Source organism: Gopherus evgoodei, chromosome 13, assembly GCF_007399415.2.
Source record: "Gopherus evgoodei ecotype Sinaloan lineage chromosome 13, rGopEvg1_v1.p, whole genome shotgun sequence".
NCBI lineage: Eukaryota > Metazoa > Chordata > Testudines > Testudinidae > Gopherus > Gopherus evgoodei.
In genome coordinates this window covers 13,015,269-13,040,806 of record NC_044334.1, presented here as the reverse complement: position 1 = coordinate 13,040,806, position 25,538 = coordinate 13,015,269, and the positions used below count along the sequence as shown (strand labels likewise).

At 42.7% G+C, this 25,538-nt stretch overlaps 1 long non-coding RNA gene across 1 annotated transcript; it reads right to left on the bottom strand.

The window, feature by feature from the left end:
* Positions 1 to 1,562: 1,562 nt before the first annotated feature.
* Positions 1,563 to 24,991, bottom strand: LOC115660880. Its single transcript, XR_004002965.1, has 3 exons — positions 24,917 to 24,991; positions 16,904 to 16,910; positions 1,563 to 1,573 (listed from the first exon to the last, which is right to left on the bottom strand). It is a non-coding gene; the product is annotated as an uncharacterized LOC115660880 (long non-coding RNA).
* Between the last annotated feature and the right edge of the window lie 547 nt (positions 24,992 to 25,538).

Below are 25,538 nucleotides of genomic sequence, written 5' to 3'. Positions count from 1 at the left end.
ACCCCTGTGATTATTTAACATGGAGAATGTCCCCAATCCACCATTGCCTTCAATGCACAATGTAGTTCCCTTCAAAGTTACTTTGTGCGTAACGGTACTTATCCAAACACTGAGATTTAACAATGAGAAACCGTAGACTATCTGGAGACCCACTCTGTGTGTCTGGATGGCTGTTCACCTGCCTACAGAACTAATGGTCTCACTGAAATTGCTGCTACTGGTTGTATGTGCAGCTGATTGCTGATAAATGGCACCATCCCAATGTTGCTTTCTTGGAAGGATGGTTAATTAAAGTCTCAGATTCACGTCTGTGAAAGAAAACTATCAGCTTTAGGCAGGATCTTTTCAATCACTCTCTCCCCATTTGGTACCTTTTCGTTTCCAATAATGAAAGAAGCTGTGTTGGAGGGTTGCCCTGCACACTTACTAGTTGGATGAAATCACTTTTTTCTAAATTCCCAACCTCTAGTATATCCCCCCTCCCCCAATTTTGGAATCATATAGCTATGGTTCCAAATGTAACTGGAGCTGTTAGAATTCAGTCTGCTCAGCTTATCCAAAAGAAAAAAAAGATTCAGAGGTGACTTAATTATAGTGTATAAATACCTTCCCAGGGGGAGAAAAATATGGACAACTAAATGACTCTCTAATCTAACGGAGATGGGCAGAATAAGAACCAGTGGCTGGAAGCTGAAATGAGACAAATTCATATCAGAAATTATGCACAAATTTTTAACATGAGGAGGATTACTCACTGAACCAAACTACCAAGGGAAGTGGTGGATTTTCTATCTCTTGGTGCCTTCAGATCAAGCATGGTTGCCTTTCTGGAAGACATACCTGAGCCATGTGCAAATTATTGGGCTTAATTCTGGGCTAACTGGGTGACATTTGATGGCCTGTGATACAGAGGAAGACAGACTAGATGATCTTACGGTCCCTTCTGGCCTTAAACTTTAAGTCTATGAAAATGTTGGCTGGTTACAGCTTTTGTTTGCCCAATCTTGGAGCCCTTATTCAGGGAAAACCTCTATAGCAGCTTCTATTGGTGTGCTTATAACATCTGTAACACATATTACTCATGCCTTTGTCGTCTTATTATATCTATTAGTCATCTGTTAACCCTCGAAAGTATTTATAGATATATCCATAGAGTTAGGCATAATCTTATTAATATAGGGTTCAGGTTTGTCTTCAAACAGTGTAGATTAACAAATAAAGATAATTATAATATATATATATAAATAAAGATAATTATTGGTCTTAATTCTCCAAGAAGTGCACAGGAAACCACCTCCATGACCACGGCACAAAATGCAATCAAAGATCTCTGGGTATTTTTCCAATGGAGCACGTCAAAAATGTACCCTAATTCTCAGCGTGTGAATCTATTTCTGTGGCAGATGAGATGAGGTGCCAACTCCCAGAGTTTTGACAAAAATTGTCCTTATGCTTCAGGCTATTTATTATTACCTTCAGTTCTGAGAGCACCAGGAAAGAATAGCACATTTACTATATCAGCAATGGGTAGATAGCTCTTTGTTAAGAGAAATATTGTTTCTCAGAGCTGTAGCTGTCTGAACTAACTGGCAACTTTCCCCATCTATTTAAATGATAAATAGTATGTCTTACACCAGTCAGCCAGATTTGGCTTAGTTTGTATGTTGTTTTGTCCCTTTATATAAGAAGACTGAAATATAGGGTATGTGCTAGGTATAGGGTACATGCCACTATACAAGGATAGTTTCTCAATAATTGAGGAATAGTGTTTATTGCTCCTGGGTCAGTGTCACATTTGTGCGTGTGTATGTGTGTGTAGGCAAACTAGGACTCTGCATGATTTATCAGAAGAAATTAATTATGCTCCTGCAATGGAGATTAAGCCCGAGTGAGAAATTTACTGGTATTTCTACAGAGAGGCGTGATATGCATTTTAAATACACGAACATGCTTTCTTATAGAATGATAATTGCTTCCTGTTTAATTGTATTACAGCAGGGGTTCTCAAACTGGGGGTTGGAACCCCTCAGAGGGTCACAAGGTTATTACGAAGGGAGTCACGAGCTGTCAGCCTCCATCCCAAATCCCACTTTGCCTCCAGCATTTATAATGGTGTTAAATATGTAAAAAAGTATTTTAAATTTATGAGGAGGGGTTGCACTCAGAGACTTGGTATGTGAAAGGTGTCACCAATACAAAAGTTTGAGAACCACTGACCTACAGTCTCCAAATGAGACTGGTGCCCTGTTCTTCTAGGTGCTGTCTATGCACATTGCAATTCAGAGTGTGTTTGCAACCTGGCTAGACTTGTCTATGCTAACATAGCTGCTAAAGCAGTGTAGGTACGCTGGCACTGGCTTCAGCAATACAGTTTACATGCTCATCCCATGCCCTGGGTACTGACTTGTATTGCTGAAGCCTGTGTTGCTATACTGATGCTGTTATTTTTAGCCGTGCTAGCGTGGGCATGTCTACCCAATGTCTACACTTGGATTGCAGTGTAGATATACCCATAGCATGAGACAATCCTGACTGCAAAAAGTTTGCTATCTACAGGGAATTTTGCTGCCCCAAGCACGGCAGGCAGGCAGGCTGCTTTCCGCGGCTTGCCTGCGGACGGTCTGCTGGTCCCGCGGCTTTGGCGGGAGGTCCACCGAAGCCCCAGGGCCAGTGGACCCTCCGCAGGCAAGCCGCGGAGAGCAGCCTGCCTGCCGCCCTTGTGGTGCCGGCAGAGCGCCCCCCGCGGCTTGCCGCCCCAAGCACGCACTTGGCGTGCTGGGGCCTGGAGCCGCACCTGGCTATCTAAAGATACAGAACAAAGCCAAACTAGAGGAGAGGAAACTTTAACCCCATTTTACTGATGAGAAACAGGCATAGAGAGATTATGACTTACCGGATGCCTGTGGCAGAGCTGGATATCAAAGCCAGACTTGCCAAGTCCCAGTTCAGTGCTTTATCCACAAGACCATCCTTCCTGAATATTGCTCATGATACAGAGTGTTAACTTCCTACTGATGAATTTGCTGACTATACTGCAAAGACTTCAAAAGTTTTAAAGAGATTTTAAATAAGGGGCCAGATTAATTCTTGGCACAAGTTACGGATTGGAGCTTCCTCGAAGCCAATGGAGCTGCTCCTGCTTAGTCCCAGCAGTGAATTTGTTCTAGCAAATTTGGATTTAATTTGGCATCCCTCAGTGAGGGCTCTGGATCGATATGTTACCCACAGAGGGTGGAAACTGCTTGGTAACATCTTTCTCTTGAAATTTTAACCCAGTAATATGTGCCTGTCACTCTGAATTGGGATCAGCAGGTCACAACACATCACATTTCCTTCCCTGTTGAGCTGAGAAAGAAATATTTCTGTGATAAACAGCTGGTGCAAGTTTCAAGAAGAGACTGTTGGTAAGCAGTTCTCTGAAACCCATAGGAAATATTAATGGAACTCAGAGATGGGGCTAAGCAGTGAAGTCTGAATCAAGAGCTGAACATCCCCGAAAGTTTGAGGCTGTTTAGGCCTGACCCCTTAGGTGGATAAAGGCAAGACAGGAGGTTTGCTCCCCAGCTATACTTCATGTGAAGAAGGGCAGTCTTGGGGTTAAAGCATGGGTGCAGGCTTCAGAAGGCCTTGGTTCGGTTCCCAGCTCTGGGCAGACTCTGTGGATGGCCTTTGGCAAATCACTTAATCTCTTAGTGCCTCAGTTTCCTTGCTGTAAAATGGGGGTTAATGCTTCTCTGCCCCACAGAATGTTGTGCAGTGACGTGAGGTGTCCTGGAAGAGTGGGAGGAGCCTTCCATAGAGAGAGTTCTTGAAAAATGTTACAGAGAGAGGGATGCAAACCTATCTGTCCAGGAATTACTAATTGATTTGTATGGCAGTAGCCCGTAGGTGCCCCAGTCACAGACCAGGACCCCATCGAGCTAGGCACTGTGTGAACAAAAAGACACTAAGCTCTTTGCGGCAGCATCTAACATATCTTCTTAATAGCTTTTTAGCAAAAGCAATAACAGGAAAACCAGCTCTCAACGTTATGTAATAAGACCTTTAAAAATCACCAAAGTAGGGGGATGCGGGGGCCTGGGACATAGGCTCCGAGTTTCTAATCTGCCTGGTGGGGGGCTCCCCCTGGCTCCACTCCATCCCTTCCCCCAAGGCTTCACCCCTGCCCTGCTTCTTCTCACCCCATCTCTTCCTGCCCCATATCTTCCCCGCCCAGTTCTGCCGCCTCCCCCAGTGCACTGCGCCCTTGCTCCTCTCCCCTGCACCCACCCCGCCAGTGACTCCTGACTCCATGAAACATCTGATCCGCAGCAAGCGGTAGGCACTGAGAGGGAGGGGGAGGCGCTGATCAGTGGGGCTTGTTGGTGGGCCGGAGGCACTGGGGGGAGGGGAAAGTTCTGATAGGGGGGCTCCTCCTCGCCCCCCTCCCTTTGCTTGCCGCTTGCCTCCCCATTCACCTCTTCACCCCGGTTGCCCTCCCGCCTCACCTGCTCACTCACCTCCTGACAATTTTATTGAAGCCTGGGGGCCCCCAAAGTGTGGGGCCCTGGGCGGTTGCCCTGATTCACCATACCCAAGGGACGGCTCTGCAAAGAAGCATAGGATTTTCCTCATCGCAAATATTCAACAAGGAGTCTCATTATTCTTCCTCCGAGCAGCTGCTGTGCTTAGTAATTAGGGAGAGAAATGAAAAGCTTTTATTTTCGAGTTTTATGTTTTTAATGCAGCAGTGGAAGATGGGGGCTGCCAAAAATAAATGGGAAAAGGAGATGTGCTTGATCTTGGGGAAGACCTGTCTGCTGAGCTAAGCTAACTCTCCTTTTAATAGCAAAGGGTGTCAAGCTTGCAAACCTTGTGAGAACATGCTTCCTCTTTAAATTATGCTGCTTTGGGTTGCCCCCAGCATGATAAATCAACAAGCTGATCCCTTTTTTGCTCTTCTCCCAGCAGCAGATTCCTACCCCTAGTAAGAACAGTGATGTATTGCACACTTTACAAAAAGAAGTCATGATCCTTATGCTTAAGCAAAGTGTGTGCTTGATTTCATTGTGACTACCTGACTTCAATGCAACTACTAATTTTTTTAAGATTAAGCACATGCTGAATTAAATGTTCTGCTGGACTGGGGCTAGCACGCTCAGGTTGCAGAATAAATCCTACCTGATGTCTTTTTTTCATAGACATGATACTTGTCGTTTGTAAAATGCTATACAGATACTTACATAATCTAGTGATTAAATCACAGGGTTGCGAGAACTGGCTTCTCCTGGCTCTGTCACTGACTTGGTGTACGTGACCGTGGGCATGTCACTTCACCTCTCCATGTTCCAACTACACACACATAGATTATCTCTAAAGTGCAGATAATACTAAACCCATTTCCTAGGGATGTTAAGAAGTGAAATTGATATCCGTGCAGTGTTTTGCTTGAGCAAAAGAGTATAGCATCATGAAACAAACAATTTCAAATCAGATAGTTAACTACAAGAAACTATAAGCAGCGCTGAGCAGGCTTTGATTCATTCCCAAGCCACCGACTGTATATTCTGCAGATGCAGCAATCACTGGATCCCATACATAGCTACCTACTGCATGTAATTTCTGGTGCCGTCTACACAGGAGCAATGCCTGGCAGTCATTGCAGGTCAGAGTAAAGTGCATAAACTTTGGAAGCATGCACATCTGAATTCTAAGCCAGGTCCTGTAATACCACTGAGGCTCTTGTTACAGAGAGCCTATGGGGCAGTCTCTGTGACCTTGTCCAGTGTGCCAGAATGGGGCCAGCTAACTTCATGCATCTGCTGTCTCCCTTGGATTTTTTAGCATGTGTGGCTTAGTAAGAACTTGGCACTATGGGTTGTACTTATGTAAATTCATACCCCTTAACTCCCACAGAAAATGAAGGTTGGCATCTCATTAGTCTTGATCTTGAATTTTCGTTTGTAAAATGCTATACAGATACTTACATAATCTAGTGATTAAATCACAGGGTTGCGAGAACTGGCTTCTCCTGGCTCTGTCACTGACTTGGTGTACATGACCGTGAAGTGGTTCAATCAGTAACAAAAAAGAGAGAGAAAACCAACCCTGATGTGGAATGTTTGAAAGCAAGTTCAGAAGAGTGGGTCAAAAGTTTTCTGGCAGAACATTTTTTTTTCCATCAGAAAATGCTGTTTTGTGGAAACTGAAACTTCCCACAGAAATGCATCAGCTTTGACAAACTTAAAGAAAAATTTCAGAAAGCTGTCTCTCAATAAAATCGAAACTTTTTGCTTTGCCACCTTGGGAATGGAGTGTCTTAATTTGTTCATTTCAAAATGAAAAGTCATTTGAAATGTCTCAAATTTATATTGAATTTTAAATGTCTAAATTTAAACTTTTTTTTATCTTTATTGAAATGGCTTACATTATCAATTGCTTTATTTGTATTTTGGTAGCAATAAGGGGCCATCACTGTGCCAAGTTTGTATAAACACAGAACAAAAAGGTGATCCCTTCCCCAGAGTTTACAATATAAGTACAAGACAAGTCAACAGTTGGACACAAATCAACTGACTGGAGCACAGGGAAACAATCAGACAAAGTTAGCTGGTTAGGTTAGGTTAGGTTAGCTTGGGTTATGTTAGGTAAAATTATTGATGCAGTTACCTGTGCAAACTACATCAAGGAAAAGTTTTAAGAATGCCTCTGTTCCAGTGACAGCAATCTGTTACTTATTCATTTTACTTTACACAGATACATTTATGATGCATGCATGAAAATTGCTGTGTTTCTGATAGACTGTGCTAAACTTTTTTCTTGTCACTGTCTGTTACGTTTTGTTTGGGACTGTCACCACAACTAGGTTTTGTAACTGAAGTGTAAGTCTGAAAGATACGTCTCTTGGTTGTTTTTGGCAGGAGGAGGCTCTAAATCATTCAGATAGCTGACAAAGAGAATTAGGAGGGCGTTGGGTATTTGGAGAGAAGGTGAAAAGTCATTAGTAGATTCTCTGTACATTTCAATGATTGTGAAAGGAAAGAAGCAGTTGTCTCTATTCACAGCAAGCTGAAGATCACTGGCCATCACGACTTCTATAGAAGCCTGTTGCCTGAAGTGCATGTGTGGCAAACCCTGCAGTCTATTCAGAATTATATCTTTCAGAGAAGCTAAAGACTTGGTCAGTATCTGATCAGTCCTACAGGTTTGTTTATACCATCTCTCCTGTATGGAGTATGTGACTGACTTGTAAGCCAGTGCACATCTGTCCGGAATGGCATTCTGGGATAACTGGGTGGTTGTCCATCTAAAAATGTTTAGCTAGTTTAAAACAAGAAGTTACCAGTCAAGAAATCCACAGTGTGTCTGTTTTTAGTGCTGCTTGTACTAGACAGAGCTATTGAGTCAGTTTCTTACCTGTGCCAAGATCTGCTTGGCCCCCCCAGAGGCAGAAGAGGCCCTGAGGGAGCTGATTATGGGTCCCTGATTCTTAGTAAGTTAGAGCTCTCTACCACACTGGCTGTGATCCCTAATGCAGGCACAAGCCTTTACTTCTCCAACATGTCCCCTCGGCCAGTTTGGATGGAGAGGTTGGGAGAGGAGGCAGCTCTGCTGACTTCATGTCAGTTGAGAGTACCATTCTCTTGGGAAGTGAATGCTGACATACAAGCAGAGTGAAGTAAAACTCAAGGAAAGATCATTGTAGAAACCAATATCTTTGAGAATTTCTCATTGAAATAGCATTCCTCATTGAAATAGCATTTCTCATTGAAATTTTTTGATCAGGTCAACAAAATCGATGTGTCTCTGTTATGTTCGTGAGGTGCATATGATAAATGCTTATTATTTGGTTAGTACTTAAGTTTAACCTTTTCCATGCCCATCATAGTGTAGCATTGTTATTGAAGGGTAGGTTGTGAGACTTGGGAGCATATTACTAAATAATCAGAAGATCTGAGTTTGGAACAAAATTAACTAAGAAAGTTCATTCTATCCTACATCAGCCCTTTCCCTCCAGCAACAGTTGAGTTCATCTCTGCAGGCCAGCAGGGAATCGTTTGAGACTAACTAGCTACTGAAGAAAATTGTATCACTTAATAGCCATGTTGTTTATTTAGTGCAATCTATTATCTGTGCTCCCTTCACCCCACCCCACCCATCCATATTACTACTATGTACAGTTCCCAAAGTTCAACTCCTAGTTGTGGGTGTCAAAAAAACCCCTTAAACATACACACAATAACCACATATAGGGAAATGAACACGGCTGGGGTTTTCTTGTTTGTTTTGTTGTGGTGGTGCTGGTTTTGTTTTGGGAAATTTGGGTTGCAATTAAAGCATCAGCTGAAGTAAAGAATTTTATGTTGTCATAAAAAAACCCCTTCAGGATAATGTAACTCTCTTATGTCTTTATTGTATCAGTGTGCTGCTATACATACAACAACAGTTTGTTTTTTTTTATGGGTTTGGTACATGAACTGCCTGGTGATGCACTAATTGCAGCAGCACATTTATCTCCTCCAGAACATTATTCGGTGCCCACAGGTCACATATCAAAGTGCACCACTGAAGTACTTTAGTTAGAGAAGACGGATTAACTAGGCCACTCACATGGATTAAGACCATAATGTGGATGATGTAGTGCTTATATGGTGCAGGGAGTCATATCAGCTCTCTGAACAGTTTTTAATCCCTCTTTAGATAGCTTCCTTTTGCACCTCCAGTACATTGATTACATTAGTCACCTCCAACAGTGGTTTCTTTGTAATTCACTGGCATGAATGATCACAGCTATCTACAGTAAGGGTCAAATCCTGATCTCATTTAAGTCAATGGCAAATTTTCTATTGACTTCAGTGGGACCAGGATTTTGTTTCCAATGGGATGATGATTTGGCCTAAGTGTTACTTCTATAAATATGCAGAATAGCCCAGAGATAATTCTAATATCTGCAAAATCGCAAATAAAACATTGTTTTATAGGTTCAAATACAACTTGAATATATTCAATTTCTTTCCATTTTTGCCCCATATAATGTTAAATAAACTCCATATGATGACCTAAATGTATTCACAATTCCTCCCAAGTAAGATACTTGAAAATACAACATATTTAATCTCATTATGGGTGGCCACGTGGAAAAAAAATTAGCATGCCATGTAATGAAGCTGTCAGAGATTTTGTATAGTGGATGAATACCACAAATCAGTACAAGTTGTTCTGCCTGTCAGCATTCAGGAAACAAGTATGTTAAAACTTGACAGCACAATCTTATAATATGGACAGAAAGAAATTGAATTTTAAAGCTATTAGTTTCCCAGTTTTATACTGACTTGATTTAGCCAGAACGGATTCTCACCAACCAGATTAGTAGCTGCTGGGAGGAGAATTATTGAATTGGCACAAAGAGTTTTACAGATGAATCATGTCAATGTGAAGAAGTCCAGAATTTCATTAAGGGGGACCAAAAACCTTTACAAGAGTGGGCAAATTCAGTTTTAAAACAGCCAACATCATTAAGTAGCTGCGTCAGCTTCAGGCCGGGATGGTCATTGGCAGGATGAATACCTTTTGTCCAAGAGCAGCTTTTTCCAGCTTGGAGCTGCAAGATGATTTAACAGATCTCTTCCCCTGTCAAGGCCCAGCTGTGGGATGCCAGGCATAATGAAGATCCAAACGGAGGGGCATGGAAAAAATGTACATGGAAAAAAAGAAACTTTTAAGTGATGTGAGATTTTGTCATTCAGTGTAAATCTTTCTGTCTCTCTAAACTTCGGTTGCATGATTCTTTATGTAGATAATGTGGGGGCACCAGATTTGCGTGCAGTGCAGGGAAATTCAGGCCTTAAATGAACATCCCATGAAATAATATTTGAATGACTCGGCAGAAAAAGTGCAGATGCAGTCAGCAAGATCTTTTCTTCTAAGGATAATATTTTTATTAAGAAAGAGAACCAAATTATATGTTCTGGATGCGGAGTTTAGATGTCTCCAAAAAGCCAGTTTGGTGGTTCTTCTAAGCACACATGTAGAGGAGTGAATTGAACTGATGCAGATGCTCAGTGCCTCTGTCTCCCATTTCACTGTCAGTATTTGTTGAATATAGTAGTATTCCAATGAACCACATATGTTAATCTACTGTTTGAGATACGGGTTGGCAAACTTGCTTTTGGGATGCTTTGTGATGCTTTGCCATAACTCTGCAATGTTTGGTTACTTTCAGAGGAAGATGCAAACAGGAGCAAATAAGAAAATCAATGAGGTAACTGTCACCTGCATAATCCAGCATACAAGACAACGGTCTCATTGTAAAACTAGTTGAATTGGGATTCCAGTGGTCCCCACAGATGCACATCAAATATCTGTATCCTGGCAAACTACAGCAAGGAATAGCATCTGACCTTTTAATATGATGTGCAAACAAGGGACCCATTTTACAAATGCTTTGTTTAAGTTTGAACAAAAGCATTAGTAAATGGGTCCTTTATTTGCAGGAATGATAAATGACTCTTGTTTTGGAGTAGCTCCTTGCTAATGACATGTTATATCTACACTGACTGAAGATGCAGTGGTTTGATCCAGCCCTTGTGCTCTGTGTTAGGGTTACATGGCTTCTGAAAGATTTTAATGTATATTTAAAAACATGGATTTTCTACAGAAAGTAGTGTATATCAACAGACGCTTCCTTATTTTAATGCCATGATGAAAGGCAGTACTTCTGCACCACGAAAACAGGAGTAATGACACTTATCAGTTATGTCTTCAAAATACTTAGCATTATCTAAGGCCTTGTCTACATGCAGCTGCACTGGTTTAACTAAAGTCACTCTCCCTCTTGGGCTCAATGTATACTTAATTAGTAATACAAAGTGGAATGGCATCAACTGGAGAGATCAACCCATCTTGGAATAGCCCAGAGCCTAGTGGTTAGGGCACTTACCTAAGAGATGGGAAACTCAGGTTCAGATCCCTTTTCATCAGGCAGAGAGGGGACTTGTACTGGGGTCTCACTCATCCTGGGTGTGCGCGCTAACCCCTGGGATAAAAGTTACAAGGGATGCTGCCACCTCCTGCCTGTATCATCCTCTGAGGCTCTTTTGTGAGGACTTAATGTCCTCTGAGCATGTCTGTTGGATCGGAACCCATGGGCAAGATAGGTAGGGGGTCTACAAAAACACTACTTAGTTTGGGAGGAATGAAAGATTAATAACACAGAATGGTAGACTGCATGGTTTAGACAAATTAGATACTTTGCTTTGATAGGGGATTCTCTCTTCCCCTACCCCCAGGCCTTTTGTGTCTAGGCGTTATATATAGCTTTTTTTTTTTAAATGGGCACATCTGTGAGAAAAGTGATTATCATTTTGTCTGCGCATTGGTCTGAATTGAAAAGACGGTTGGAGAAAAATGACAAAAGCCCTATGTACGTCACTACAGCTGAACCCAAACAATACTCTCCTCATCTTGTAAATGTCTCCATCTGTAATCGTCCCTTCCCTCCCCTCTCATCAGAGCCACAACAGCAGACCAGCTGCTCTACCACAAGTGGAGGGCATATTATGTGACATCTAGCTCATACTGAAATCTCGAGATGACTTACCACCAACCATATAAAATACCCCCTCCCCCAGCCTGTTAATACAAACGACTCTACAGTGTATGCCACAGCTGATTGTGTAATTAGGAGACCTGCGGTGACACCGCTTCAGTTATGAGTTTTTGGTGTTTTTGTAAGTCTGGGTAGTTGATTTACCCTCCTGCCCTCTTTATTTTTAAGTGGCAGCTTGTACTGATGGTAAAGATGCCATGAGCGAATCATAATCACGTAAGAAGCGAGGATGCTTGAGGGTGCTCGTTGAATAGCTAAGGCATTCCCATCAAATGGCATTTCACTGAAGAGCCAAACTAGACACACCATGTCCCAGTTAAGGCTGAGACAGTCCTGCCTGTAATCTTCCGCTCAACCCTGCTCCAAGTGCTCTACTTTTGTGGTGGAGAGAACAAAGGCTAATGACGTGACATTCTGTTCCCTCGGCAGCATGTGGGCTAGGAGTGGGAGAAGTCTTTGCTCTGTTCCCCTCCACCATTCAAAAGCGGCTGGCTGGACTCATGGAGGTGGGGGCTAAGCTGCTCCATGAAAACTGAAGTAACTTACTCCCTCCACAGAGCATGGGGACTGAGTCACATTTCTTTCTCTGGCTGGCTCCTGGGATGGTGCAGCTATGTACTGCCCCTATTTACCGACATCAAGGCCTAAGTCTCTAAGGCCTTGTCTATATTGAGAATTTGCCTCACTTACAGATGTAAGTAGCCAGCACCAGTAAAACCTCCTAGCGTAGACTTGCACCAGCACCACTAATCCCGGCTTGAGCCTGGAGAAAGCTGCATTGGCGCCAGTCGGGTTTATAATCATGAAACCTATCTACACTCGAGTTTTCAATGGGACAGCTACACCAATGTCGGGGGTAATGGCTATTATCAGGGTGAATCTGGGCTGACAAGTGCTAACCCTTCTCTGCCCATTCAGGTGGAGCTGTTGTTTATTTTAGTATAGTGGGAACATTGTGGACTGCTAGCTCCCATGGCCCTTTTCCTTTTATGCCATTAGCCAGGAATGTCAGTTTAGTTTCACATGTTGTTGTTGGTAAAAATAGATGGATCTCTTAGATTTCACCAAAAACACTTTTTTCCAGAAAAGTCTGGGATTTCATAACTGTCACAAAATATATGGTCCTTTTAATATAACCCACTGTTCTGCAAGGGAAAACTATCATTTAAAAGACACGTTCTTCCAGTTTATTGTTCGATTTTGCACGTTTCCATTTAACATTACTTTTAAAAGTAATTCCTGGTCTGCTCCTCAGCCATGGAAATAAAATGAAAACAATCTGGATTAGCTGAAAAACTCATTGTTTGTAAGAGCCAGACTGAATCTGGACTTCAGAAGTGGTGAGCTCTGTACTAAATCTAAAATCACTGATTTCTGGGGTGGATTCTAAATTGGGCAAAATGATCCTGCCCCTCTTCATTTTACATTAGATGTTTGACTGACACTAGCAGCAAGGAATTAATCTTGCTTGTGACATGTTGACTTTTATAGGGTTCTTTAGAGAGCTAAGACTCAAACAAGCCCACAGAGACTGAATTTATTAAGATCAGTGATGGTCATAAATCAGCTACCCAAGGCATGAGGTGTGCATGAATTGGTTCCCTGCTGTGTACATGTATTTTTTTAATTCTCTCCTATAAGAATTTTAGGAACTTGCAGGAGTTTTTCTGGTGGTCAATAGCAGGTGAGAGAGATTATATCCTTTTATGTTAAGAATAATTTTTCTTGCTGAAAAATGCTTGTTGAATCCAGTTATTTGACTGTTACACTCTTAAAACCATGCAGCAAGTTACTGAGATTGGAAATGGGTTATTATGCAGGTGAAAAAAATCTCATGCTCAGCATTACAACGTGACTTGATTAAGGGTAACCAAGCTTCCCAAACTTTCCTTGCAGTTTTGTGGAGAATAACTGGGATCTGGAATGATTTCCTCTGGGATGGTTTCCTCATTTTTCTGAGTTGTAATAGAAGAACTTAGGAGTTGCTAGACTGGATCAAACCTGTTGCCCATTCAGTATCTTCTCTTCAACAGTGACCAGCATCAGCTGCTACAGAGGACAGTGCAAGAAACCTTGCAATAGGCAATAATGGAATAACATGCCCACAGAAAAAAAAGTTTACTAGTTATGCTTATTGTCTGAGGCATGTGTATTCATATCCTTTCCAAAACGCTTGTGTTTTTTTGTTTTTGTTGTTTATTTCTAGATCCTTCTTGTTGTAGCTCTGGATGTCCAGGTGACTTATATAAATGTCTGATCATTTTAGAATTCTTTTAAGCTCTAGGCCTCAATATATTGTAGCAATGAGTTCCACAGGGTGATTGTGTTATGATTTTTTTTTTCATTCAAGGGATGTGTCATGGTGCCCAGAATAGGTCACTGCTGAAAGTGCCAATCTCAGGGCAGACTCATTCAAACTGATGGTATAATATATAATTAGATTTACCCAAGCCAGTAACAAAAGTGTACTCCTGGATTACTGTATTCGCCTGACCATGGAGACACAGACAATCTTCCATAACCTCTCCAGCCCCTTGTACCACCCAGACAAACTGTGCTTTATCATGACAGGATATTACAACCAAAATCACCACACAAACACATACTAGGATACATTCCCTGTCCCAGAGAGTATATAATCTAAATAAACAAGCGAAAGGGTGGGAAGGGAAATGGTGGCACAGAGAGGGGAACTTTCTTACTTCAGGTCAGCAACAGCTCTGGGAATAAATGCAGAATTCTGATACCCAGTCCACTGATCTATCCACTAGGCAACGTTGCCACATATTATGCTGGCATAATTTGGCCCCTAGAGAGTGTGCACTTTGTACAGATGTTTGGATGAGATCACTTTACCTAGTGGTTGGAATTACTGCACATATATTTGATATGTTTGTTATGAAAACTCAGTAAAATTTTAATCATAACCCAGGTGGTTCACCAGCAGATGATTATCTTGCTGCACGCAGGTCATTCAGGAGCATTCACTGGCCCAGAATCTAAACAACATCTACCCAAGAGAAGCTTTTCTTCAAACATGAATTCTAGAATGAGCAGTTGCATTAAATCGGACCATATGAATTATTCATCAGCTCTGATTTAACATTCATCCTGACACCGAGGCAAAAGCAAGGCATATATTTGCTAGTTAAGAACAACGATTTACATTACAGTGCATAATAATGCAAATTGTTATTTTATCCTTAACCAACAATATTGTTACTACAATAAAATAACCTTACAGGCACATGGAAGGCTTGGTACTTTTAGTTCCTCTGAGACCCAATGCTAATTCCCTGTATACTAGCATTTTATAATATATATATTTGAAATTCTACCTTTGCATTTAGAATAATATCAGAAAAGGAAAATAAGAGAGTACTTTCCATATCATAATATATTAAAATGGTGAATGTAGTTTTACATTTTCAGTTGCAAGCTGTGCAATCCTTCATGTCTGCTGTTCTTTCTGTTCCAATTCATTTTTTCAGTAGGTTTTTTCCTCATGCCACACACTCTTCTTCCATATCTCTCCCTTTCTTTACTGTAAATGTTACAAATTAGTTCTTTTGACTTTTTTCCTTTGTTTTTGCGTAAGAGTTCAATACATTGACTTCTGAGCTTAATAACCTACAATGTGTAATGCTGCCAGGAATGCTGAATATCATAGGCTGCTGGCACTAATTATTTCAGCAAAGTCTCCCTGCTGAGTGTTGCAGCTTTCGTTCAGTTGTGTTATTTAGTGCACTATAGTTAAATGAGAAGTGGCAATGCTAGTTATATTACCTAAAGAGCAAGTTCCCTTTATTTTACATTGATTTGATTAATTTCATTTCAGTACAGGGTATAGGGCCAAATCTTTACTAATGCAGACTCCTTTTGGGCGAGATGCTAAGGGGACTTCAGTGGGGGAACTGCAGGTGTTTAACAGCGCTTAGATTTTGGTCTGTTGATCTGAATGGGAGATTTCAGCCTGGTCTGTCTCGCCATCTCTAAGGGACAGAGGGAGGGCAGCTCAACAGCCCTGCCTAAGCTTCACCCCATTCCCCAGTACAAGCCCTGTACCCGCAGAGCACTACTGAAAACATCCCCTTCTGGAGTGGAGCACAGCAGCCACTCTACACCAGCCACATGAAACAGAGTTTAGGTGAGGAAAACATCTCTAATTGAAACCATAGTGTTACCGAAGTATCGGGTCTGCCTAGCTGAGAGCCAATTAACAGCCTGACAGGGATAAGGAAAAATGCTTTATTTTGCAGAAAAAGGAGAGCCTGTACCTTGGTACAAAAGACTCTGTCTTACACAAATTTCACAAACCTTTTATACACATTCAGACAAAGACCCTTGCGTGCTAATACTTGATTGGTAAGTGTAAAATTTCATGTGTCCCTTATTTAAGTAGAACTAACTGGTTTGAAGCAGGATCTTCCTGCTTTGAGGCAGAGAAAAAGAGATAGTGCAAAAATGCAAGCTACTGTGTCCATGAGCAGTACTCACCCCCCCCCCCCACCTACTGGCCGCTTGTAATCTATTAAGGTGGGTCAGCCAGCTTTCACAATAGCATGGATTTAAATAGGCAAAACATAATTAACCCCACTGAAGTTTGGCTAGGGCACTTGGGCTCGCATCCTTGCTTTGATTTAAAAAGTGCATGCTGAGGCTGTATTGAGCACAGCAGATCCAGTCCTCAGTTTCATATCTCATGGGAAAGAACATGATGCACTGTAGGTGAAGCAGGCCCGTTAGTTGCCTCGAGCAATGTTTCTTACCCACTTTCAAAGCAAAGTTTTGCCTCTGAAATAGTCAGACAGATTTTGTTTTCTTTGACTCTTCCTAATATATACAGAGTAAAGTGTGAAGCACAGCATCACCACTCCAACAGAAAACTGACATGAACTAGCGTCTGCCTTGTAACTGCTTAGAACCATTGGATTCTGGACACATGGGGCTGGAACAGATTGCACAGACCTGACTTTCCCTGTTGCTATTAATGCATAGCAGAGAGGCGTTTGTTTTTGTGTCTTGATGTGCAGAAAGCTGTCAGCTGGAAGAGAGACAAAAATTGATATTTACGTGATATCAGAAGCAGATGTCTCTCCTGGTTAGCAAGTGCAGCTTTCTCCATTGGAGAAATGTCAACTTTTCCAAGAAGAGTCACCAATTCTACGGGAAGGGCGCAAACAATACTGGCTTGTTCCACGAAAGAACGTTGACATTTTTTGTGTATACTGATGCAGGTAACTTGAAAGCCTTCCTTCAGTTATTGTGTGTGAGTGAGAGCTCCGCAGATGCTCCTGACACACAAAGGAGAAATACAGCTGCCCTGCCACGGGAAGCCCTTGACTCCAGCGGAATTATCACATTGCATAAAAGCCACTGTAGCTGCCTCTATGCCACCTGCTTCTTGCAGGCACACTTGCACAGCATAGGATGGGGGGATTTCTGGGCAGGATGAGGGCAGAGCTGAAGTGCAATATGCTCTAGACAGTCCGAGCTGGCAGAGTGGTCCCTAGGGAGCTGTTGCATTCAGTCTAGCTAAGTTACTCTAGGGTCAAAGACTAGGGGAAAACAGTTCAACTGGATCTAGGGGATCTGGCTCCTGGTATATCAATGTATTTATAAACTACCTGAACCTCTTGATGCTTAGAAAACTGTACAGATCAGCTGTTTCATAGTACCTAGCCAGTACTGTGTCCTGTCCCCCTCAAGAGTTTGGGTGAAGATGAATATGATGGAAACGGGGAAAGGAAGAGGTTGATATGAGTTTGGAGTGAAATCAGATTATTGTAGTGGCTCTCTTCTTCACACCCTGAGTTATATGTAGCAAGCCCTCACCTAGGAAACTGTATACCAATAAATCTCAATTATGCTTAAATGTCTTCACAGATTGTACATCATCACACAGTTAGTGGTGGTCTGAACAAATATTTGGTTACATTTCTTTAATGATTCATTTATCGACTGAAGCATTGACATTGGCTCTGTGCCTTCTTCTCACCTGGTACAATAGACCTAGAACCAAGTTTGCAACAGCTCTAGTAAAGCGCTGGGAGTTTTCTTTGTGTCGTGGTCTAGTGTTTCTGTATTAAAGCTAGGTCACTAATATGACTTCTACTGTGTCCTCTCTCAGAGAAAACACTTTCCAACTTCAGCGGGTGGTTCGCCTGATTAAGGATTTCAGGATTTGAGTCACCATGCAGTGAAACTGAGATTTCAACGCAAGTATCTTTTACATTATCATTATCCATCCTTTGTTCTTAAAGCCATTTCCTTGTTTGTGGTAAAACCCAAATACAATGATAATGATTCACCTGGTGCTTCATGTTATCAAAGGGGCTGAGTAGATATTATATTATATTATTATTATTATTATTATTTATTATTATATGCTTTGGCAACACCTATATAGCTGGTTATGCCAAGAACCTCTCATTGAATTTATTTCAGTGCTACGCTTATGTTAAAAAGCACATGTCAGGAGCTACGAAGCAGAATGTTACCCTTTACCTGACACTACTCTGCCTTTGCTGCAAGTCCTGCTTCAGAGCAACTTTTTACATCTGGTAGGTGCAGGACATCCATCCATTATGTGCTTCTATATCAATAAAGTACAGGATTTTATTCAAAAATTGAAGTAAAAAACCCAATCAAGTTAATCCTCCCTCCACCTCCCACCCAAGTCAGGCACAGAAATAAAGCCAACTGATGCAGAGCACGTGCTATTGAAGAAAACAAGATGAATCGTTGAAGGAGGCCCTGGTAGCTGAACCAATGTAGATGTGATTGTTCCTCTTCCTCCCGCCTCCCCTTGAATCCATTAGCTGGCTGTTAATAAGCCATCGTGTCAAAGGTTATTTTGACATAATCCTCCCTCTGGCTTCCTCCTTCTCTTCCACTAGTGATTTAGTGCCTGGCTTTACTCTGCTCTGAAGATACTTTTTTTTAATGGATAAGTAGATGCTTGCATGTGCTCCACATATAAACTCTTTGCAATTAGGGTAAGGCACAGGAGCATAGATAGTTATGGTTTCACAGTGTTAGGGCTTCGGGCTTGTCTACACTTGAAATGCTACCGCAGGACAGCTGCAGCACCTCATCAGTGTAGACACTGTCTCTGCAGTGATGGGAGGGGTGCTCCTGTTGCTGTGGTTAATCCACCTTCCTAAGAGCGGGGGCTAGGTTGATGGCAGAATTCTGAACAGAATAGTAGCTACTGGAACATTTTGAAATGTAAAACCCTGCAGCATTGTCTAACGTTCTATTGTATTACTTCGGAACTCACCAGCTGAGATAAACATCTCAGAGAGATAGCGTGTCTGTTTAATTACTTTAGATTACACTAGATATCAATTTGCATTATAAAAGTATTAAACTAAAAAACAGATGCTCTGGACATGCTCAATTCGTGCATCAAATGCGTCCTCCTAAAAACTGGATTTAACTGGTCATCCAATTATCTGAAGAGGTGATCTTTTCAATTGTATTTTACTATGTCTTTTTAGTAGCTAATACCTTTCCCTTTCACTCTGCTTCCCCTCCACATCATCCATCTCATTAGGAGACTGAGGTTTCGGCTGACCCCTTGAGGAATTCCGTGCATTAAAACAAATGAAACTATGGCATAATCATCTTAGAAAAACATACACACATGATAAAATGTCCCCTCCAGGTGGAACCATTATTGAAGATTACACTAAGTAGAGCCATTTAAGGCATTGTTTAATTTAATTGCTAAAGTCCATTTTAATTAGCCAGAGCTATGGTCCTACTGTAATGAGCACTGGTGTAGAATAGCAATGAGAGAAATGTATAGAAAATAGTGACCAGTGAGCCCAAGCCACCTAGAGATCTCTGGGTTCTTTCAAATTTGCATATTTGACCTGAGAAACTAACAATGAATTATGGCATGACAGTGATTTGACAGTCTTATAAAGTTTAAGACTATGATAAAATCAAGACAGTTGTTCTGCACAGGAATTATGCAGTTGAAGACACCCAGGTATAGATTCTCAGGCACGGGGGTAGGTGTTCCAGCTGCAGAACTTTGTAGCAAAGGAGACTAGACATGTAGATTTAGGCAGCAATGTGGTTATGAGAATAGAGCACGAGACTAGTAGTCAAAAGATGTGGCTTCCATCCCAGCTCTGCCATTGGGTAATTTCCAGATCAGGTAGATGTACCCACGTTAGCGCTGATCAAGCTAGTGTGCTAAAAATAGCAGTGTATCTGCAGGCGGTGGCACAAGCTAGCCACCCAAGCACATATGTCTAGAGTTTCAGATGGTATTGTACACAGCACAGCTAGCCTGTCCCACTACCCATGCAGCTACGTTGATATTTTTAATATATTAACTCAATCAAAGCTAGCATGGGTAAGTCTGGAAATTACATCTTTAGCTGGGGTGTATGCATACTTACCTGCACAAACACCTCGGTCATATTCACTTCTCTGTTTCCTGTCCTACCCTTTCCTTGTGTATTTCGATTGTAAGCACTTTGAGGGCAGGGACTGTGTCTACCGCACCCAGCACAATAGTGCTTGATTTTAGTTGAGGCCTCTGGGTTCCACTGCAACACAAATAAATATTAAAAACTACAAGACTCATGCGTTCACTATAGTCTTCCTATTGTTTGCACAGGAGTGTGAGAGTGATCCAGAGAGAAGGAAAAATAGGAGGAGACAGGAATTACAAAGCCCAGAATTATGGAGAGGGATCAAATAAGAATTAGTCCAATGTTAATGCAGTGTATATGTACAGCACATAGATACCAATGACAAACACTTCAGAAAGAACATAGCTACAGAGAGCGAGCAGCGGAGGGATGTTGAATGTGCGATACAAGGGTGGACACACCACCTCATTCACGCAGCAAAGCTTATTTGTTTGGTATATTAATAATGTGCACTTATGCAATACAGCACTTATCAACCACAGCTCACAAAGCACTTTACAAGGCAGCTAAGCATCACTGTCCCCATTGTAAAGATGAGAGAAATGGAGCCAGAGCGAGAATGTGGACTGGATTTTCAAAGTGCTCAGCACCCACATTTGGGGCTATATTTTTCAAAAGTGCTCAGCAACCGGCAGCTCTCATTGAGCCCAGTGGCGAATCCCCACCCTGCCTACCACACAATGCAAACAGGTAAATCGTCACCCTCCAGGAGCTTCCACGGTTCCATGGTTCATACACATAAACGTGTGTGTGGTTTTTCTAAGATGTTTATGCTGTTGTCTCATTTGTTTTAGTGCACTGAATTCCTCAAGGGGTCAGCTGAAATCTCAATCTCCTAATGAGATGGGTGATGTCAAGGGGAAGCTGAGTGAAAGGGAAAGTTGTTAGCTATTTGAAAAACATAGCAAAATACAATTGAAAAGATCAACTCTTCACATAATTGGATGACCAGTTAAATTCAATTTTTATTAGGGTGTTTTTGATGCATGAATCAAGCACGTCCAGGGCATCTGTTTTTCAGTTTAATACTTTTATAATGCAAATTGATCGCTAGTTTAATCCAAAATAATTAAACGCACACACTCTCTCTTTCAGATGTTTATCTCAGCTGGTGGGTTGAGAAATAATACAATAGAGCATTAGACTATGCTAAAGGGTTGTACACTTTGAAATGCTACTATATCGGATCAGAATTGTTAGGAGATAGATTAGAATAGGTACTTACTACAGAAAAGATTTTTACTAGAAAAACTGGTTTCTTTACCAGCACTCTACTTGCAATAAGTACATTCTATCCATCTGTCTTCTCAGCGCAACTTTGGGTTTGAAAACAGAAACAGTGATAAATCTAGGGTTATAATGTGTGGGTCCATTCTGAAAAGTGACCCTGTAAAAATGATGTAGGCCTTAATTTATTGAAGCATCTGTTTTTGGGACTGAACTTAAACATATGCTCTACTCCCATTGACTTCAGTGGGACTTAAGCACATGCTTTAGTGCTTTCATGAATCAAGTCCACCATGGGTTCTAAAGTTGTTTCTTGCTACTTATGCATTCAGACCATAGAAATAAAGATTCTGCAGGCCAAATTCTTCCCTTCTTCCCCATTGACAGCTGACGGGCTTGCACAGGTGTCAAATGAGGACATGTTTTCACCTGCTAGATCTTTCCCTAATGCATCACCATCGGTAGTAAGGAAAGATCTCAGCTTGAATCTCAGATCTTAGTTTCACTTTTCAGGGCTGGCTGTTGGTTCGCAAGTTGCAAGATGTTTTTCTAGACACATTGGAAATAAAGTTGACAAACCCTGATAAACGTGGAACTAAACCTGGGTGAATAACTGATTGATTATTTTTTGGTGTGTGCGGGGGGGTGGGGGGCTGGGAGGGCAGAGGGTGTTATTCACTGATAGTTCTGAAAAATTGGGGAAAAATTCAGTCTGAGCTGAACTAAATCTGAAAATTGCAAAATTTTGGCAAATTGAAAAAAATCTGTGTCAGTTTGAAATTTTTTCACTTTCATTCAGAGTGACAATGAGCATCAGTAGGCTAGGGAAAGCAAGTGAGAATGAGGCTTGGGGGGGATCGATCTAAGTTATGCAACTTCAGCGACATGAATAACGTAGCTGAAGTCAACGTACTTAAGTCTACTTACCGTGATGTCTTCACTGCGGTAAGTCAACGGCTGATGCTCTCCCATCAACTCCGCCTGTGCCTCTCGCCCTGGTGGAGTACCTGAGCTGACAGGAGAGTGCTCAGCAGTCGATTTATCGCATCTAGACTAGACACGATTGAAACTGCATGGCTCATGCCTGTGTCTACAAGAGTCAAATTGGAATACAGAATCTGATCACCCCTGAGTACTGGCAATATTCAGAATCAAACTCACACTTGACTGCTTCCCTTTGTTTCATCTTGCGGTGTGCACTGTTCTTCCATATATCTGCCCGCAAGATACATTTATTACACAGTAGGCTGACTATAGCAATGCACGCTTGTGCCTTCCTTTAGACTGCCGTGTGGAGATGAATCCCAGTTAGCTTCTTCCCCAGTTTGCTTTGGAAATAAAGCCAGCTGCTGTGGCATTTAGCAAGAGCAACTTGGCAATTGGAAAACCCAGCTAGCAAGAAGTGGAGTATAGAGTAGGCTTCTGTTCTTTGTAGTCCTATTCTTTATTATGGAGTATTTATTTTGTCTGGCTTCCAAATGCTGGACCTTAGGGGAGTCAACCAGATTCTGCTAGAGCATGCAGCTGTGACCTCTGGACTATTGGTGTTTCTGTATTTGGAGAACTGTCCTGACAGATAAACAGCCTGGCTGAAAACTCCACTCTTCTGTTCAAAGAACGTTCTGTCTCCTGTTCTGAATGCTTTCTGTTCTGCGGAGGAAAGGGTCATGTTTCACAGTAGATTTATCTGACACAGAACCTTCCCTTGCTTTAGACCACCTGGGTGAATTCACAGGCCAGCAAGCATTTGGCAGAGCTGCACACCAAAAATTGTTAGAAAGCAAACAGCATCCTTGAAAAATAGTTTTGCTTTTGTTGTAAACGAAGATTTGTTGAGCTTTTTCTTACCCACTCCCGTGCCCAATCCCTTTTTCTCTGAGCCCCAGTGAAATCAATAGCACATTGGCTTTGACGAGGGTGGGTTCAGGCCCTCTGTGCTTCATTCCCCCAGAACTACTGTGGCTAGGAGCCAGACTAGTCCTGGTTCTTTTTCATTTGCAGTTCAGGCAGGGTGGCTGTGAATTGAAATGAGTTTTCTGGTAGCGGCAATCTGCATGTGATTGATTTCCTGGCTGCCTTCTCCTTGGCCTCTCTGCAGGCTGTGTGGTTGCTGCGGAAGTCATGGAGCTGCCTATAGAGGTGACGGAGGGCCAGTCTGTTGTTGGCATGTCTCAGCTATTTATTCTTTTTGGATGCTTTTTCCTTAATTGTCACTGCTCAAAGCCCTTGTGGTGCCCATATCCAAGAAGGCCCTTCTATGATAAAGCAGCCAGATTCCTTGTGCTCACAGCTATCTTCTTTTTGAATGTGCACCCAGCATGCCCCAGAAACATCTCTAGGTTGATGAAAATGATACTTCTTGCATTTGCTTCGTTTATACGTGTGTAGTCTACAACAGGCCTGTTGTGTCTTTTAATTGAGCAGTTTGCAAGGTGAGTATACAGCACATAACTCATATTACCTGGTGAATGTCAGTCTGGAAATTCACATAAAAAATCCCACTGCAGTGTATGCTGGAGCTCGGTAGAGTACCTGCAAAGAGCAAAATTGCTAAGGAATTAGCTCAAACGAGCAGTGGAAAGAACCATAACATTATTACAGTCTTTAAGAGATGCTTTTTATCCTATCCTCTTTTCTTTTGTCCCCATTTCCTCCTATTATAATTGTTTGACAGGTGTAAAGTAGCTTTTTTATACCTTAGACCTTTATCCTAAACCCGCTGTGAAGTATAAACCATGTTGTTAGCAATGATTTCTTTTGTACTCTGTAGCAATTATAGGTAGCCTGGAACACTACAAGCTTCCAGCTGATGAAAGATGGAGCTGTGTCCTGTTTATTTGGAAACCTTTCTATGCTTAACTTTTTTCCCTGCATCCTTTTCCCCAAACTGTTTCCTTGGTACCCTTTTGAGTATGGTCCAATGGCTTAAGCAGGGGACAGGAAATCAGGAGGACTGGCATCTGTTTCCACTTCTGCATTGGTTCGCTGTATTCTTGGACAAGTGGCATAACATTTCTGTGGCGATGTCTATACTTAGGGCAGTGTGTAGAGTACGTACACAACATGCCTTCCTAGCACAGGTATAAATAGCAGTTTAGATGGTAAGGTGCTGCATAGGCAGAGGTGAGCTGGAGCTGGTTCGCAGGAACCGGCTGTTAAATTAAAAAGCCCTTTTAAAATCAGTTGTCCCGCAAGGGACAACCGGTTCGAAAAGGGCTTTTAAATTTAACAAAAGCTTCAGCAGCTCCCTGCCCTTCCCCCGGCCCCAGCTCACCTCACTCCGCTTCTGCCTCCTCCCCTGAACTCTCCCCTGGCTTCTCCTCCCCCTCCTCAGCTTCCTGCGAATCAGCTGTTTGCGCGGGAAGCTTGGGAGGGCTGAGAAGGAAGCAGCGGCTTCCTGCAGGTAAGCTGGGGCAGGGGGGCGGAGGCGTAAGGAGGGCTACAGGATGCCCGTCCCCATCCGTGGGCGGCGTGACTCTGGCCTGGGCCTGACCCTGACCCGGCCGGCTGGGCGGCACATGTCCGTCCCGGCCCCGACCACGGCCTGCCAGGCGGCGTGGCTCTGGCCCGGCCCCGGTCCCTGCTGGCTGGGCACCCCAGCTCCTGGCCCAACGGAAGGCACAGCTCTGGCCCATGGCCCTGGCCCAACAGCCACCTCCAGGCAGTGGGGTAAGGGGGCAGGGAGCAGGGATGGGGTGTTGGAAGAGGGCAGGGGAGTTCGGGGCGTGGATAAGTGTCGGGGCGGTCAGAGGGCATGGAACAGGGGAATTTAATGGAGCAAGTCAGGAAGGAGGGTTGGATGGGGTGGTGGGGGGCAGTCAGGGATAGGGATTCCAGGGTCAGTCAGGGGACAAAGAGAAGGGGTGGTTGGATGGGGCAGAGGTCGCAGGGGGCCATCAGGAATGAGAGGAGGGGTTGGATTGGGCAGCAGGGGGCAGTCAGGGAACAGGGAAGTGGGGTGGATGGGGCAGGGGTCCCGGGGGGGGTTGTCAAGGAACGTGGGGGGTTGGATGGGGCAGGAGTCCCGGTTGGGGGACACAACCCCCTCGTGGGGTGAGGAGGAGGGAACCGGTTGTTAATATTTTGGCAGCTCATCACTGTACATAGGTGAGTAAAGACACACCAGAACTTTAGGGTATATAACCCTACATGGCTCTCTACAAGCAGTGCCTCCCATATCTACACTATGTTTAGCAGTATACTGTCCCTCTGCCTCCCCACTGCCTTCCCCCTGCCAGACCCTTTCACTGCCATGTGTAGTTACAACAGCC